This window comes from Perna viridis, chromosome 1, assembly GCF_037379345.1.
Source record: "Perna viridis isolate PV_CMFRI_1.1 ecotype Kerala chromosome 1, ASM3737934v1, whole genome shotgun sequence".
NCBI classification, from domain to species: domain Eukaryota; kingdom Metazoa; phylum Mollusca; class Bivalvia; order Mytilida; family Mytilidae; genus Perna; species Perna viridis.
Window position 1 is genome coordinate 2541315 of NC_142445.1, and position 18253 is coordinate 2559567.

At 35.4% G+C, this 18253-nt stretch overlaps 1 long non-coding RNA gene and 1 pseudogene across 1 annotated transcript; one reads left to right on the plus strand and one right to left on the minus strand.

The window, feature by feature from the left end:
• Positions 1-10171: 10171 nt before the first annotated feature.
• Positions 10172-10861, plus strand: LOC148626844 (uncharacterized; annotated as a pseudogene).
• Positions 10862-13371: 2510 nt separating this feature from the next.
• Positions 13372-17043, minus strand: LOC148626845 (uncharacterized). The gene is made up of 3 exons (XR_015915818.1): positions 16345-17043; positions 15189-15256; positions 13372-14805 (listed from the first exon to the last, which is right to left on the minus strand). It is a non-coding gene; the product is annotated as an uncharacterized LOC148626845 (long non-coding RNA).
• Positions 17044-18253: the final 1210 nt, after the last annotated feature.

The following is an 18253-nucleotide window of genomic DNA, read 5'->3' on the forward strand; positions in this document are numbered from 1 at the left end:
AAAACTGCGGGATTTTAGGTTTTGAATAAATCTCCAGAATTTTTAGTGTCCACATATGATTAATGCCACTACAAGAGTAGGTGGTATTGCAATAAGCTTCTTGTCCATTATTCACTGCGGACAATATCTTTGTAAGATGAATTGACATCTCCTCCGTGGAGCAAGATGAATATCCAGCAATATACCTTTCTTTGTATTGATTCTTATAAAGTTTGGAAATCCAATACAAGTAAGGAATTCCTCACATTTTGTTTCGATGTTGAGAGAAGTCATGAAGGACTTGTGGTTGTTTAGGATTTCATCTTTATCAAAAGTAGTATGTTTGAATATGGCATTACCTGGGATGTTACTATCAATACCCAATTCCATAATAAGGCAACTGAAGTAATGCGCTTTAGCTTTATAACCAAATACAATGTTTGAAGCTTTGTCCGCAGGGACGATAACGTATTTCCCATGTAGTGAGGAAAGGCATTCAAGTGCCTTACGATCGTTGAATAGGGACTTAGGTCTTTTATTGACAACATATCTGGAGATTGTCAATACGATTCCGTACTAAAGATCGGATGGCACGTATCCAATCTGACAAGAACTCGATTTCTGGTTCTTGGTTCTTTTCTCTCTTTATCCATTATCTGGCATAATCTTCAACAGCATCCATTGTAGTTTTGAAATTAAGTTTTCATTGAGGCCCTGTGGTTCTCTGAATTTTTAACCGTGAGAAATAACTTTACTTAGGAGTGCATTCTCAATGATAATCAGAGAATTGCAAGAAAAGAGCTTTTATTTGACATCTATATAAGCAATTAATTTGGAAGCTCTAACTGGTAACAGAATAGAACCATTCTCTAATGCCCCCCCCCCCCAAATAAAAATAGACTTGTGTCTTGCTACCAGCAAGAAAAATAGGGTAGGTATGTAGGAAAACTATTTTGTTTTTTATAAAGCATTTTATTTTGAGTTAACTGGGAAATTATTTAGAGTTTAACAGTGCTAGAGCCAAAGTGGCCATAAAATGTTTATGTTGGCACAAAAATATGGTAGGTATGGTGGAAGGAAACAGACATATTTTTGGCCTTACAATTGCATATTGCATATTTACAAAATGCACTGTTTCTTCAAATATCACACCTACCCTGTGAATTTCTGTTGAAATTCCTACAAAAGTTCAAGCCTTTACTTGCACCTCTAGGGATGTCCGTAATTGCATAATCAGACTTACCATATTGCCCTTCATCTAAATTTTGATATATCTGCATCTGAAAGGAAACTATGACACGTTGAACAAATCAGTGTTCCTGGTGCCGATGGATACACCGTAACGATCCACGATATCATAATGGCGACCATAAGACTTCTGTAGTGATGACTTCAATCTTGTAGCAACCCTGTTCCAGAAGCATAGAAGTCTAGCGCGATACAAAAAGTCTACGTTGTTTCGGCAAGCTCTGACATAATTTATGAGTTGTGATATGAACACTCCATACGCAGGTGCTGAAGGGATGTTGCCACAGATGAAAGGAAAGTTGACAATTCTGAATGAAAAGTCATCACGTTTGTCGTAAAGTTTGGTCGATAGATTTCCCTTACCATTGATTTCTAAGTGTATGTCAAGATATTAGGCTGACTTCACAGTGTCCGTAGTATCCTCTATCACAAGTTCTTTTGGGGTAGATCAAATCCCCAAAATTAGGACTGTTTAAAGATAATACGTCATATATATAGCGGAAACTGAGATTAAAGGCTCTAGCTAAACGATATTCTTTCTTTCGGATCAGTTAAGCTATAAAGTCAGACTCAGTAAGAATGAAGGAATAGGTTAGCAAGTAGAGGAGCACAATGTTCTTCCATTGGAGTGCCGACCGTTTGTTGAAAAACGCGTCCACCAAACTGGACAAATATGTTGTCGATGAAAAATTCCAGCATTTTGTAAACATCTGTGTATTTGGAAGAGGATTTGGAATTATTACTAACAAAGTATGAGGAATCTCTACCAAGAACTTTATATTTGTATCTAGGTGTACCATCCTTTTTTAGAAAACAACGATGTATAATGTTTTTAAGTCGGGATTTTAACTGAGTATGGGGAATAGAAGTATATAGTGTTGAAAAATAATAGGTTTTAATGCTATTATATTCTGATAATAGTCTTGAACTGATTGTCTCCAAAAGATCTTTCGAATTTTTCAGGATCCACATTGAATTAATACCACTACGGGAGCAACAAGTGTTGTGGTAGGACTATAGACCCTCCTTGACAGCTGTGAGTATAGAAGTTAAAAGTTTTGAAAGAGGTTTGGTGGTACTTATTAAAATGGGGTTTTCGTGGACATGGAAATGAATAATTATCATACCTGAAATGGGATCAACATAATGAACAGATTTCGAAATATCCATATAACGTACCATTTGGATTACAGCCATTTGTTGTAGGTGCTGAACCTCCTGTCATCGCACTTGGAAGGTCTCTTAACATAGGGTACCCAGGGTACATTGTCCTCTAATGTGTTGTTTGATGCCGAGGTTGAGGTGTATGCTGTGTCCGATTCTAGTGAAGATTTGGTGTGAGAAGTTGAACAATTGTCCTAAGACTTGATGTTTAAATCTGTATGTCATCATGTAACTAATGTTTTCAACCGTGATGTTGATCATCGGGCCATGAACGACTGACAACTGTCCAGTTGTAGGTGTTTTTTTGGAAGACATGACATCAGACTGTATTGGAGGTAGCTGACTAGTTGAGGGTTCCTCGGGAAGATTAGTTGAAAATATTGTACAGTGTAATCAAAGGAACCAAGGTTATAGCGGTAATCAAAAGAATGTATTCCAGGGACAAAGACCAGACATGGAAAACAGACATACACAACAAAGAACATAAAGTAACTAAAATCATACATACAAAGTAACAAAAGTAAATGAGCAACTCGGACTCCACTAAAAATTATGAGCATGGACCAGGTGCACCAGTAGGGTAAGCGTCCTCTGCTTTTCTAGAAACACCCGCCGAGTTGCTCATAAAAAGTCAAGTCCGGGGTAGACAAACGAGGAAAGGTAAACTATGACCCGTTGAATAAATCAGTTTTCATGGTGCTGATGGATACACCATAACGATCCACGAGTTCATGATGACGACCATAAAACTTCTGTAGTGATGACTTCAATCTTGTAGCAACATAATCCTGTTCCAGAAGCCTATTTGTTAGAGTTCTAGCGCGATACAAAAAGTCTGCGTAGTTTCGGCAAGCTCTGGCATAACATATGAGTTGTGATATGAACACTCCATACGCAGGAGCCGAAGGGATGTTGCCACAGATGAAAGGAAAGTTGACAATTCTGAATGAAAAGTCATCACGTTTGTCGTTAAGTTTGGTCAATAGTTTTCCTTTACCATCGATTTCTAAGTGTAGGTCAAGATATTAGGCTGACTTCACAGTATCTGTAGTATCCTTTATCTCAAGTTCTTTTGGGTAGATGCGATGTATCAAATCCCCGAAATTAGGATTGTTTAAAGATAATACGTCATCTATATAGCGGAAACTGAGGTTAAAGGATCTAGTCAAACAATATTCTTTCTTTCGGATCAGTTAAGCTATAAAGTCAGACTCATACGAGTAAAGGAATAGGTCAGCAAGTAAAGGAGCACAATTTGTTCCCATTGGAATGCCGACCGTTTGTTGAAAAACGCGTCCACCACACTGGACAAATATGTTGTCGATTAAAAATTCCAGCATTTTGTAAACATCTTCCTCTGTATATTTTGAAGATGATTTGGAATTATTTCTTACAAAGTATGAGGAATCTCTACCAAGAACTATAAATTTGTATCTAGGTGTACCATCTTTTTGGAAAAACAACGATGTATAATGTTTTTAAGTCGGGATTTGAACTGAGTATGGGGAATAGAAGTATACAGTGTTGAAAAATCATAGCTTTTAATGTTATTATATTCTGATAATAGTCTTGAACTGATTGTCTCCAAAAGATCTTTCGAAAAGAGGATAGCACAGAAATTATGGTTTTCCACAATCTCTTCTTTGGAGAGAATGGTAGCAGTATAGGTCTTATCACTGCTATTATTTTCTACGTCTACCTCTGATAGTAAACATTGGATATAAAACGTTTTGCAGACAAAAACAATGTTGTTTTGGGCTTTGTCTGCTGGTACGACAACATATTTGTCATGTATAGTAGACAATGTTTTTGCTACATCGGGGTCTTTGAAAACTGATGTAGCCTTGGCACTCATTGGCCTACTTAAAACTTTCATTCGTTTCAAAATTAAAGACCTCACGGCCTTTAACCACTCTGACAGAGAATCAATGTCTTCTTGTTCTCGTTTTATCCATTTTCTTGCATAGTCCTCGACGGCATCCATAAGAACTTTAAAGTTATAATTCCAATTTATGGAGCGTGGTTCAGGGTACTTGGGACCTTTAGAGAGGATATTACGCATAGATTCATTTTCGATAATGGTTAAATCTCCCTTAACGACGTGACCAGAAGGACCATTTTTGAATGGAGAGGTTTTGCAAGAACAGTCAGGTGGTTTAGCCTTGAAGTCCTTAATCTCGAGGTTCTGCAATAGCCTTTTATAATTGTGGATGCGGTGGGTGAAGTATAGGAATATGAAATAATTGATATGGATTTGTCTTTGAAATATGGTGGAATTTTGTTGGTAACGTTTTTGTGATAGAGGATGTTATCCAACTTAATTGCATCTATACCTTTGTTGACAAACGGTAGTGGAAGAAACGATCGTTTTTCTTCATCTTGACTTTTCACACAAACTGGTTAAAAGCGTCTGTGGAAACCAATATCCAAAATGATGGCGACAAGTCTGTATAATGATGAGGTGGGGTCAGAAACAGGACTTGTTTTGTAAAGTGAGTGTTTCTCGTGGAAACCACACGGGGATTTAGAAGTTAGAACTTTGGAAGTTTTTGCTTTTTTTCCTTAACTTTTGTTCCGAACTTAAGTTTCTTAGTGGGTTTCGTTTTCCCTTAAAAGGCCTCATTATCGGATGGTAAAGAGCAAGCAAACATCTACGACTTCAGTTTACATGGTTTGCTTTCGTTGTTATGAATAGAAAAGGGAACTGATATGGTAATGGTGAAACGCAACAAATGCACCATAGTATCACCTAAGGTATAAACCATAATCTTTTCGAGGAGGGGGCGGGGCCTGGGATTTTATATTGAGTTATAAAATGTGAATTCATATTTTTTATTTGTCCATGACTGAGTAAAGAATTTTGCTCTAATTTTGATTTTTTTCCAAACTAATCCCAGCCCCCGTATAAATATGGTCGGTACCTAAATTTAAAAAAAGTAAATTGACTTCCAAATAAACTAAATAGTCAAATAAAGATCAGAAGACTGTTACAGTTACATCAATGACCAAAATCTCATGACTGAGGACAGGCGGATGTCTGCGTTGGGTTAAACTAGTTATTATAAAGTCTTAACTACCAACCTATAATGTAAGATCTAAAATGAATTGAAACAACAAATAAACACCATAAAATCTACTCTGTAATACATTCAATTCTCTTCATAGAATACCTCGACATACAGCATATAGACAAAACTAGATATCCAATTAAAGAACGTTTGCAGTTACTGGAGCTAGCACAGAACAAATTTAAAAAATTAAAATACCGTCAAAATTACCAGCATTATGATTACCGGTCACTACAATTCTGGAGTAGTAACGTGAAGAACTAATAGGTAAGATTTGAGGTAGTACAATACTAAATCAAAGACTGAAGTCTTTAAAGTCGCTAATTGTCAAATAATCACAGTCAATGATTTTGGCATACTTTAAACATCCGAAATGGTACAAATGCGATGTGCTCTGAAATCGGGGGGCTTCTGCAAAAATCTTGGTTCCGTTGATATTATTGCGTACTCTTTCGTAACCGTTATGACCCGAATTACTAAATATATAGATATCGGTGTACTGATATATATATATATGACCTTTATATACTCAATTGTAACGAACGCCTGTTTTTGAATCGGAAACTGGGTAAACCATTTTACCTTTTTAATATAAACTTCCCGTTTTAATACAAGCAAAAAACGCGCATAAACATGTGTATGATATTTTTTTAAAAGGGTATGTTGTAGCGATCTTTGGGTCGCTTATGATATTGACAGGGAACCAGTTTATGAACCCCATTAAGCAGCTGGATATTCATAAATATCGGGGCGTGCTAATGCATATGACCTATAAAGTCTTGTTACTAGCCTCAGTGCCGCAATCGGAAACTGGGTAATGTTCAAAGCTAACTGATCATTTCATGTAAACTTCTCGTTCTCATTCAAGCACGAAACACACGCAGAACACACAAATTACACAAATAAATCATATATAGGGATATATGACTGCTTACAATAATATACTGTTCACAAACACAAAATAATAAAATACAGCTATACCACATAAGTAGTTAGTATTTTTGACTACCATGTTTTTTTTTATTTTTATTTGCTTTTTCATTTGTCATTTTGGCTTGGATGATTGTATGTGTTTACATTTTGCTAATACTCCGCTTACTGAAGGGAGTATGTGGAGTAGATTTTCCATTGTTTATCGAGACGATAATCATTCAGCTGGGGAGTTTGTGGACAAGCTGATTTTTTATTAGTTTAATAATTATGTTTTCCATTATATTTCATTTCTTTACATTTGATCTGTTCTCTACAGTGGTCTGAGTTACATACGCTTCATTGCATTTTACATTTACTTCACATTGTGCCTAAAATCTGCTCACAGACTGTTACTGGTTCAATTATACTTATGGGTTGGATGTCCTAAATTTTCCACTCGTGAGTAGTACTTTATTTTGGTATAAATACTCAGAGTTTTGTAAAGTATTTCAATGTGGAATTAGAAGGCCAAGATGTACATATTTGAAAGCAGTATAGCCAGCAGATAAGGTATTTATGATGTTGATTTTTCCATAAACTTTTCAATTTTCGTACTGGCATTTTGCAAGTTAGAGCTTTTAGCAAATTTCATTTTAATTTCTTTTATTATTTTGATTTTGAATATCATTGTGTCAGTTTAATTGATTTGATGCTAAGGTACCTTGTTATAGTGAGTACTTATAACGAACTTTAATGATCATTTTGTGTAGTATTATAGTTTAGTTTAAACATATTTTATTTGTAATAAACAAAAAGGATTGGACAAAAGTAAAACATACTTACGAGGTCCTCTCCCATATACAATAGCAATATAAAATATTTTGTCAACCCGAGCATGCATCAATTACATTTTTCAAACACTAGATAAAAAATAAAGTGAAAAATAAGACATAGAAGAGAAGAGTTTGAGAAAAGGAAAGAAAAAATAAGAGAGTTGAGAGGAATGTGGTGATGGTAAAGAAAACATGGGCATATCACTATTTCATCAAACAACAGAAAATCTTTTAGTTTCTTTGATATATCTATGGACATGTTTTATTAAACGAACATTTTGATCAGAAGTTAAATTTGGATTTCCATGAGTCAAAAGATTTACATTCAATGGCAAATCATCGGGCAGCCAACTAATGTTATTCATAAGGATTACTCGAGTATTTTCGTGTAAGGGACAGTCAAGAAAGAAATGATGAGCATCCTCAACATCTCCGCATCTACATAAAGAACTACTTACGATATTGAATCTACATAAGTCATGGTTTAAAGAAGAAGCAGAACATCTTAATTGTGTCCAAATAATATTCAGTTTTCGTTCACCAATAGAATAATAATTAGGAACTAGTGGTTTGTGGGTATCCTTCTTTAACTCTGTTTTAAATTTGGAAATAGTGTCTAATTGTCGAGTGGATACATCAAGTTTATTCCATTCTTTAATAGTAGCAGGGAAAAAAGACTCGCTTGTTACAGATAATCTACAAAATGGCTTTATGTCATCTCCATTTCTAAGGGGATAATTAGTAAGAGATTGTACTTTTGGTGGTATTATGTCAAGCAAATAAGATGGGGCATTTTTATGTTCAATGTTATAAATCATTTGTAACTTTCTTCTTTTGCGTCTAACATCTAGTGGTTTCCAATGAACTTCTTTTTTTTCTATTTTTTCTACCTTTGTAAAAATAGGTAAACCCGTGACAATTCTCACTGCTTCTAATTGAAGTCTTTCTAATTTGGAGGTATTACATACACCAAAATTATCCCAAACTTCAGGTGCATATTCAAGTAAAGGTCTTATATATATTAAATATAACTTATCTAAAATGTTTCTAGTAAGTTGATACTTCAACTTCCGAAGAATATTTAGATGTTTTTTAACACTAGCTATAATATTTTCTACATGGTCGTTCCACAAGTAACTTTTAAACCAACGGAATAAATTTCCTGAAATACCATATGATTTAATCTTTTTTAATAAACCTTTGTGTCAAACTTTATCAAACGCTTTCGAAAAATCACAAAAAAAAAACAACAAAACAGTTCATTTAAATTTAATTCTTTTTATGACTTTGCCAACACAACTTATTAACGACATTGGTCTATAGTTTGAAGGCAAAGAGGGGTCTCCTTTCTTGAATAAAGCAGTAACATTTGCCATATTCCAGCTAGTTGGGTATTTGCATTGTTGGATTGATTTATTAAAAAATTTCTTTAAGGGGATAGCGACTTTTTCTGGACTAAGCTGGAGCATCCTATGACTAACAATATCTGGTCCCGATGCTCTGTTGGAACTGGGACATTGTGAAACCTAAGACTAGTTCTTCTAGAATATTGCTCCTGATTTTCTAGTCTGTATTCAAGTTCAGCGATTTTTTTATATAGAGCGTCGATGTCTCTATCACGTTCTTTGACCGCACTAATGTTGGCCTGAACGGATCTTTCTAAAGAGGATATTTAAATAAATTGTTTACAGATTTTTTGTTCATTTTTTGTGATGATTGCGTTCTGTTTTCCAACTCCTTGCGCAGTGACTTTGTTTCATTATCGATTCGTAGATTGACTTGTTCAATGTCAGCAGATATAGGCTCGCTGATTTTACTAGCAAGTACTGGCATTATTATTGTCAGAATTTCTGGGCTCATCAAGATTTCTAATACCTTGGTAGCCGGAGTTTGGAGTAGGTCGGTTAAGTCATTCAACGAATTTCGTCTACGAATATGTCTTTCTGTTTGTTTCAGTGGCAGGTAGGGTATCGGAGCTCTCTGGGTTGCGACGTTTGTTAGTGGTGGGTTTTGTAGAATCTAAAGAATCAGTACTGGGATTTGGTTGTGATTGGGTAAATATGGGCAATTCGTGATCATCATGTACGGAGGCATCCATGTTTGTTTACGTTTTTGTATCGTGAGTTGAGTTCAGAGTAAATGTTACAAATGTTATTACACACAATTTTTCAACAAAATTTCATATCAATCTGTCATTAATATTATAAGGATTTGATAAAAGTTATTCGTCTAGCATTTATGTTTTCCAGCATAAAATCCCAATTTCCCGACGACAAATTTTATCCTACCATGTCAAGTTGACGCATATAGTTAACTGCGGGTATTACATTTAATTGCTTGATTGTTTAGTTGTGCTCCATTTATGTGTTCAATCTGTTTTGAACCTGCAAATGTCATCTGATTGATGTTATTTGTTTGAATATTTGCAATAATGTTCTATAATTTGCATATATTTGATAATTAAATTGTTTCGTATGCGTATTTATATGTCTCTTTGTTCTTATTTTGTAGATCTTTTCAGTGTCTTCTGAATCTGAATTAAAAGTAATTCCATATTCATGTTTTCTTTGGGTCATTAATTGTTATCGAGCTCCACTTGGTCACAGAATGGCGTCGTCCATACTAGGCAGAAGGCATTGACTGCTGGCAAGGCCGGAAACCTGATTATACATAGGTCCAACAAAGATTACCGGAAAATGACGAAGAATACCGAGTAACATCTAACTGCAGCTATATATCGACATGTAAGTCAATAAAAAAAAACAGGTCCTTGAACTCCAACATCAATTTAGCAAGGTGAAGCCAACGGAGAAGTATACCGATGATAGCGAAGAGAGTGATGACTTCGCGTGTGACCAAAAACGTTCCATCGTATATGTTCAGCATGAAAGACGAGTTCAAAAGTTTTCCGGGTATAATATGTCCGTAGATGATTGGTTAGAAGATGTTCAATCATGCACTCTTGGTATGTCTCGTCAAGAGCGTGCCAGTTTCATTTATTCCTTTCTGTAGGGCGCAGCCAAAGAAGAAATTAAATACCGTTCAAACAGTATTCGACATAGTCCAAGCCGTATTATACAGGTTTTACAGGATGAATTTGGTGTAAAAGATAATATTACAAAGCTACAGAAAAACCTTCTGGATAGGGTGCAACGACACGGTGAAACTTTGCGGGAATGTTCTTATGCTGTAATGGACTTAATCCGGAAAGTAATTAGGAAAGATGACACTTTGATCCCAAACAAAGACAAGTCATTGTGTGATCAGTTTTCTGAAAATGTGCATGACGTCATGCTTTGGAAGCATTTGAAGCGTCTTGTGAGATCAGATCCGAACATGACGTTTCTTGATCTCCGCAAGGAAGCGATTATGTGGTCTGAAGAAGAAGAGGTCGGAAAACAGTTACCCGAGATGAAAGTACGAGAAGAAAAGAGTACATTGAAAGTAAAGTGTCCTGCTATTGGCGATCAAATGAATCAGCTTTTGGATATAGTGAGGAAACAAAGCGAGCATATTGATGCGTTAACGAAGATTGTTAATTCCAAATCATCAGATCAAGGTAGATTCAACAGTGAAGCATCGCGTTCTAATGTGTGTTTTGTGTGTAAGAAAACGGGTCATAAGGTTGCTGAGTGTCCGAATAAGCAGGGAAACTAGCGCCATCTTTCATGTCGAGTCCCATGTTAGATGGAGGAAATACGGACTCTGTTGATTGTATTAACTTGATTGGAAAATGCCCAGTTGTAAGTGTTGTTATAGCAGGTAAGGAGGCTAAGTGTCTAGTGGATACGGGATCTACAATTTCTATGCTCATAGAGTCATTTTATAACCGATTTCTGTGGGAGTATACTCAGTTACGTACTGATGTAACTTTGCAGCTTCGGGCTGCAAATGGAATTTCTATTCCATATATTGGTTATGTGGAAGTAGATATGGAAGTGATGGGCCAAACTTTGAAAAGCTGTGGTGTATTGATTGTTAAAGAGTCAACTGATCCGGTCACAAGAAGAAGAAAAGAATCCATGCCAGGACTATTAGGTATGAATATTCTTAGATGCTGTAAAAACATTTTAGAACATGATTTTGGTATGAATTTTCGTGAAGAGGTAGATACAATGTCAGAAATTTAAAAACTTGCATTGAAGATGAACATTTAAACACTATTGGCTATGCCAAAGTAAGCGCTAGTTCTCCTGTACGTATACCAGCTTCGTCTGTTGTTATGTTATATGGCACAGGACCTAATCTTCCCAGACAATATGATGCCTTAATAGAACCACTGAATCTACCTGACATTTGCCTAGTGCGTTTGTTATAGTACACACGTGTGTAACCGTCAAAAATGGTCATTTTTCATTTCGAGTCGTAAACCTAGGCAGTGATGATATTTATATTGCACCAAAAACTAGAGTTGGTATTCTTTTGAAAGGAGAAGTTGAGCAAAGTAATTGTAAACATATCGAATTTGTTCGAACTGATTCTGTTGAAGAAATTGTTGTCAATGATTTTTCGTCTTCTGATGTTCCGAATTTTGACAAGGATATTGATTATGAACAATTTAAAATGCCAGTTGATATGGGTCATCTTTCTGTTAGCAAAGTTGAGTTGAACGCGGTTCATGATTTGTTCTATAGATACAGAGATGTTTTCTCGAAAGATGATACTGATGTAAGTTTCACTACTACTGTCAAACATACAATTCGGTTACAAGATGACAAGCCGATTGTGCAACCATACAGGCGTATACCGCCAACACAATACGAGGAGGTCAAGAACCATATCAAAAAGTTACTCGAAAATAAGATCATTCGTGAAAGCATTAGTCCTTATGCATTACCAATCGTTTTGGTCAGAAAAAAAGATAACTCTCGTAGGCTCTGTGTTGATTTCCGGTTACTAAACTCAAAAACTCACAAAGAAGCATTTCCTCTTCCGCGAAATGAAGAATCTTTTGATGCTCTTAGTGGAACTAAGCTGTTTTCGACGATGGATTTAACTTCCGTTTACATCCCATTTGCCATGAATGACAAGGAGATTGAGAAAACTGCATTTACTACTCCCATGGGTTTGTATGAGTATTTGCGCATGCCTTTCGAACTTTGTAATGCGCCGGATACATTGCAGACGCTAATGCAACATTGCTTTAGAAATGAACTGTTTAAAATTTTGCTTGTATTTCTTGATGACATAACATTTTCCAGTACTTTTGATGATCATTTAAAGCGTCTTGAAGTAGTTTTTCAGCGTTTTAAGACAACATGGACTGAAACTGAAACCTTCAAAATGCCACTTCTTTAAGCGTGAAGTTAGATATCTTGGTCATGTGGTGTCCGCTGATGGTATACACACAAGTCCTGACAAGGTGAGGGCTAAAGAAAACTTTGAAGTTCCGACAAATGTAAAGAGATTGAAATCGTTTTTAGGATTAGCAGGTTATTACCGACATTATAGCAAAGACTTTAGCAAAATTGCCTCTCCTATGAATTCTTTGGCACAGCAGTACACTCCTCATCTACGTAAACCTTTTGGAACATCCATTGTCAAAAAGCATTCGAAACCTTAAAAGAACACTTAGTCTCTGCACCAGTATTGATTATGCAAATTTCAATGAACCGTTTGTTTTGGAAACAGATGCAAGTATGCAAGGTCTGGGTGCCGTGCTATCTCAATATGTTGAAGGGAATTTGCGAGTTGTTGCTTATGCAAGTAGAGCATTAAGACCTAACGAGAGAAATATGAACAATTATAGTTCCAGAAAGTGGAACTTTTGGCATTAGCTTGAGCGATAACTGAAAAATTCAGAGATTATCTGTTATGCTGTAAGTTCACTGTATACACAGATAATAATCCATTGTGCTATTTGCAGACGTCCAAACTTTCAGCTCAGGAACATAGGTGGCTGTCACGATCAGCTGTTTTTGATTTTGATGTTAGATATGGACAACAAAAGCATAATTTAAATGCTTATGCTTTGTCTAGAGCACATGATAGGATAGAACTTGCGAAGTCCGAAGATATTAAAACTTTGTTGCAGAAATTCCAGGTAGTGTAGTTCAAAATGTTAAATCTAATGACTCACAAATTGTTTTCGTTGAAGAAGCTAATACAACTTTACCAACTTTTGACAAAAGTGAAATTCGTAATTTACAGAACTGTGATACAGTTACTAGTAAATTTATTGAAATTTGGAACTCTAAACTTAAATAATTGTTGATAATGGTATATTTGATAGAAGCATTCGTGATCCGATTAATGGTGAAATGAATCAATTGATTTTACCAGTGGTTCTGAGAGACAAAGTTAAGAGTCACTGTCATAACGATTTAGGACATCAAGGTATAGAGCGTACTTTTACAACTGTACGGACTAGATGATATTGGCCAGGTATGTTTAACTTCATTAAAGATTATTGCAAGAACTGTAGACGTTGTTTGATTTCAAAGACACCGCAACCTAGTATTAGACCGACAATGTGGCATCTAATTGCCAACAAACCATTACAAGTTTTAGCGATAGACTTTAAGGTACTTGAACTAGCACATGGCAAGGAGAATGTCTTGGTGATGACAGATATTTTCACCAAATTTACACGGACAATACCAACAAAAGATCAAAAAGCCGACACTGTTGCAAACGTTTTATTTACTGAGTGGTTTTGCGTTTACGGGGTACCTGAGCGTTTACACCCCGATCAAGGTCGGAATTTCGAATCTGACGTTATTCGCCAGCTTTGTAAACTGTACAACATTAATCGCGCACGTCCTACACCGTATCATCCAGGAGGAAATGCTCAGTGTGAAAGATTTAACAGGACTTTGCATAATCTTTTAAAATCATTACCTGTTGACAAAATGAAAAACTGGCCCAAATATTTACTTGAACTTGTATTTCCGTATTATGTTTCAATGAATTCATCAACTGGTTACAGTCCATACGCCTTATTTTTTGGTCGAAATCCGAAATTAGCTGTTGACTTTTTGTTGGGTAATAATAATTCTAATGACTCTGAAGTTGTTTTAGATGAATGGATTACGGAACATCAGAATCGCCTACGGTATGCTCACGAAAAAGCTGGGGAGCAGATGAAAGACCGTGCATTGTACAGGAAGGAACAACATGACAAGAGACGATTTAATCCTGAATTCCGTGTCGGAGATTCGGTTTACATCAGAAACCGTGGTGTTTATGGGCGTAACAAGATCAAGACACTTGGGACTCTACCGTTTACCGAGTGGTCAAATCATCTGAAAATACGGTTGTCGTTGAGCCTAGTGACGGAGCTGGTATCTCAAGGACTTTGAATCGTGAACATGTGCTTAAGTGTCAGCCAGATTCTGATGAACATTCTCCGTACAACTCGAGTGACAGTGATTGTGATGATGTTGCAATTGTTCCTAGACGTAGTACAAGAGTTAGTGCTGGTAAACATTTGAATCCGAATAGACTACCATATGCTGCTAATTACATTTAGTATAATCAGTATGTTCTGTTATAAGTGTAATAGTGCTAGAGTTGCCGTAAAACACAATCCCAGGTAGTAGGTTCTGATTGTTTATTAAGCATCATATACATCAGAATCATAGGAAACAATGAAAAATATCCTGTAATAATAAATAACCATTGTAAATACACGGCATGATCAATACGCGAATTATAAAACATTTAAGATGATCAAAATAGGAAAAAAATAACAATGTTTTCCTTATATCCTAAAACTAATTTCTGGTAAGTCTCTAGTACATATATATCCTATTTTAAACGTTAATTCAAAATGTGTAGATCATGTAAATAATACCATGTATAATATATGCATTTATTAATTACACATATTAATCAAATCACACAAATATTAATCTGTGAATTATTCAAATAACTAAAAATAGCAACATGTGAATACAGGCAAAGGCATCTTTCTGCAGTGACAAGTAAAGCAGACAACACGTTAAGCAACAAATAGACATAAAATACTACGGACATCACATACCTCACATGTTTGTGTAAAGGCTATGTCTCCTATGACCCTCAGTTCTAGTTCATCAAAATTATATAAACCTGAAGTACCAATATTTATAATAATAAATATTGTTACGCCCTCACGGGTGTGTAGGTATATTTCGAGGGCAAGTGTATAGGAAAGAGGTATTTCACTGGTAGCGTGGCCTTTGAAGGTATTTCCATATATTTGTTCTTGATACACAACCCAACAGAATTTCAACTTATAAATAACATTTATTAACCTCTCAGGAGTCAATAATTTAATACATACAATATATAATGTTAAAACCCTACCACTGAACGCTAAAGTATAAACGGAGGTCCCCCCAAAATATGATACGGGATGCTAGGTTCTATAGGCTATGTCAAGGTCAGGTCGTAGTAAAAATATTTACTACTAAAAATACAGGGGCATACCACGGGTGTTGTTCTCCTGGCGAGCTGGTAGCGCTCAGTGATCAAAATCGAGCTGAATAGTGCTAACTGCTCTCAGAATAATTCTTCCAGGATTAATTTCAAGACACTGGCTCACAGTTTATATATAACTGCCCCACTTGTTGGAATTTTAGGCCCACTTTCAGGAATGTGGGGATTCGGCTAATATCATTGGTTTATCCTTGTGGGCCTCCAAACAATATGATTGGTTAAGAAATCTCTGTATTCCCACAGAAGTCTCCCAACCAATTACTTCCGGTCTTCCAAATATAAACATGGTTGACATCGAGGGGAAAAATATAATAACGGGATGGAAAAGAAGGAAGACGGGACCTACTATAGCTTATAATACGGGTAAAATAAGCCCATAACAATCATATGCCTTAGCAGAATATATGAATATAATGACAGGTGAGAAATATGAATAAATAGACGAAATAAAGCTGGGGACTGGTCGATTGCCTGGGACTGACTGAACACGAGGGATGCAACTATGAGAACGAACTGTGTCTTGACCCTTAGAAAACATTCCCATAATAATCCCAATACAATAATACAAATACAATCACATAACTATGTTTAAATTGTCCATATCGCGCATGAATTCACTCAGACGGACTCAATCACCAACTTTCTCCACAAAGATTACTTACGCTGAGAAATTAAAGGATTGAATGTTATAAATACTAAATTGTTAATAAGAAACAAACCTCAAAATGAATGGAAATATACCATAAAGATATAAAATTCCAACAAGACCAAAATTGCTTCTTCACACACTTAAAACCTAGAGTCAACTGCCCACATAAGAAATTCTCGCCAAAAAGTGAACTGGCCAATAAGAAACAAGAACGGAGTAGGAATATCTGAGTAACGAGAACATAGCAGACTACAAATGTACTGTGAAAGAGTAACATACAAGATTACAAGTACAAGCACTGGAACTGATAAAACTAACTTTTATTCATATACGAATTACACAAATAAATCATATATAGGGATATATAACTGCTTACAATAATATACTGTTCACAAACACAAAATAATAAAATACAGCTATACCACATAAGTAGTTAGTATGTTTGACTACCATGTTTTTTTTTTTACTTTTATTTGCTTTTTCATTTGTCATTTTGGTTTGGATGATTGTATGTGTTTAAATTTTGCTAATACTCTGCTTACTGAAGGGAGTATGTGGAGTAGATTTTCCATTGTTTATCGAGACGATAATCATTCAGCTGGGGAGTATGTGGACAAGCTGATTTTTTATTAGTTTAATAATTATGTTTTCCATTATATTTCATTTCTTTAAATTTGATCTGTTCACTACAGTGGTCTGAGTTACATACGCTTCATTGCATTTTACATTTACTTCACATTGTGCCTAAAATCTGCTCACAGACTGTTGCTGGTTCAATTATACTTATGGGTTGGATGTCCTAAATTTTCCACTCGTGAGTAGTATTTTATTTTGGTATAAATACTCAGAGTTTTGTACAGTATTTCAATGTGGAATTAGAAGGCCAAGATGTACATATTTGAAAGTAGTATAGCCAGCAGATAAGGTATTTATGATGTTCATTTTTCCATAAACTTTTCATTTTTCGTACTGGCATTTTGTAAGTTAGAGCTTTTAGCGAGTTCCATTTTAATTTTTTTTTTTATTATTTTGATTTTGAATATCATTGTGTCAGTTTAATTGATTTGATGCTAAGGTACCTTGTTATACTTTAATGGTCATTTTGTGTAGTATTATAGTTAACTGTGGGTATTACATTTAACTGCTTTATTGTTGAGTTGTGCTCTATTTATGTGTTCAATCTGTTTTGAACATGCAAATGCAATCTGATTGATGTTATTTGTTTGAATATTTGCAATAATGGTCTATAATTTGCATATATTTGATAATTAAATTGTTTCATATGCGTATTTATATGTCTCTTTGTTCTTATTTTGTAGATCTTTTCGGTGTCTTCTGAATCTGAATTAAAAGTAATTCCATATTCATGTTTTCTTTGGGTCATTAATTGCTATCGAGCCCCACTTGGTCACACGTTAAAATATGTCAAAAACTGACCAATTGATATGAATTCAAACCGGGCATCTATACGAGGCCAATATGAAAAAAGAGGGCCAATAGGGATCAAACCAGGGCCAATACGGCATCATAACTTCCGGTCGTTTGGCACCGCCATTTTGAGTTAGAATTGGATTTCATGAACAATGATCATCAGGACTAAAAGCTGCAGAAACTCAAAAAGATCTTCCATTTTATACAAATAGGATATTTATAAGGCTGATTAATGAAAATAAACCTACATGTTTTGGTAAAACACGATAACAACTGTTCTACAAATCATCTAGTTGAGTTGGTTAATAAAATTGTCAATAAATATGTCATTTCATATTGGCCCTCTTATAGGTTTCGGTCAATCATTTTGGCCTCGACAGCCGTATTGACCCTCGGCGATGCCTCGGGACCAATACAACCGCCTCGACCAATATGACAGACCTCAAACCTATAACACGGCCAATATGAAATTACATATTTATTAACATATATTAATGCAAATCATATATAATATTAAATACAGAAATTACGAGTGCAAGAAGTCGTTT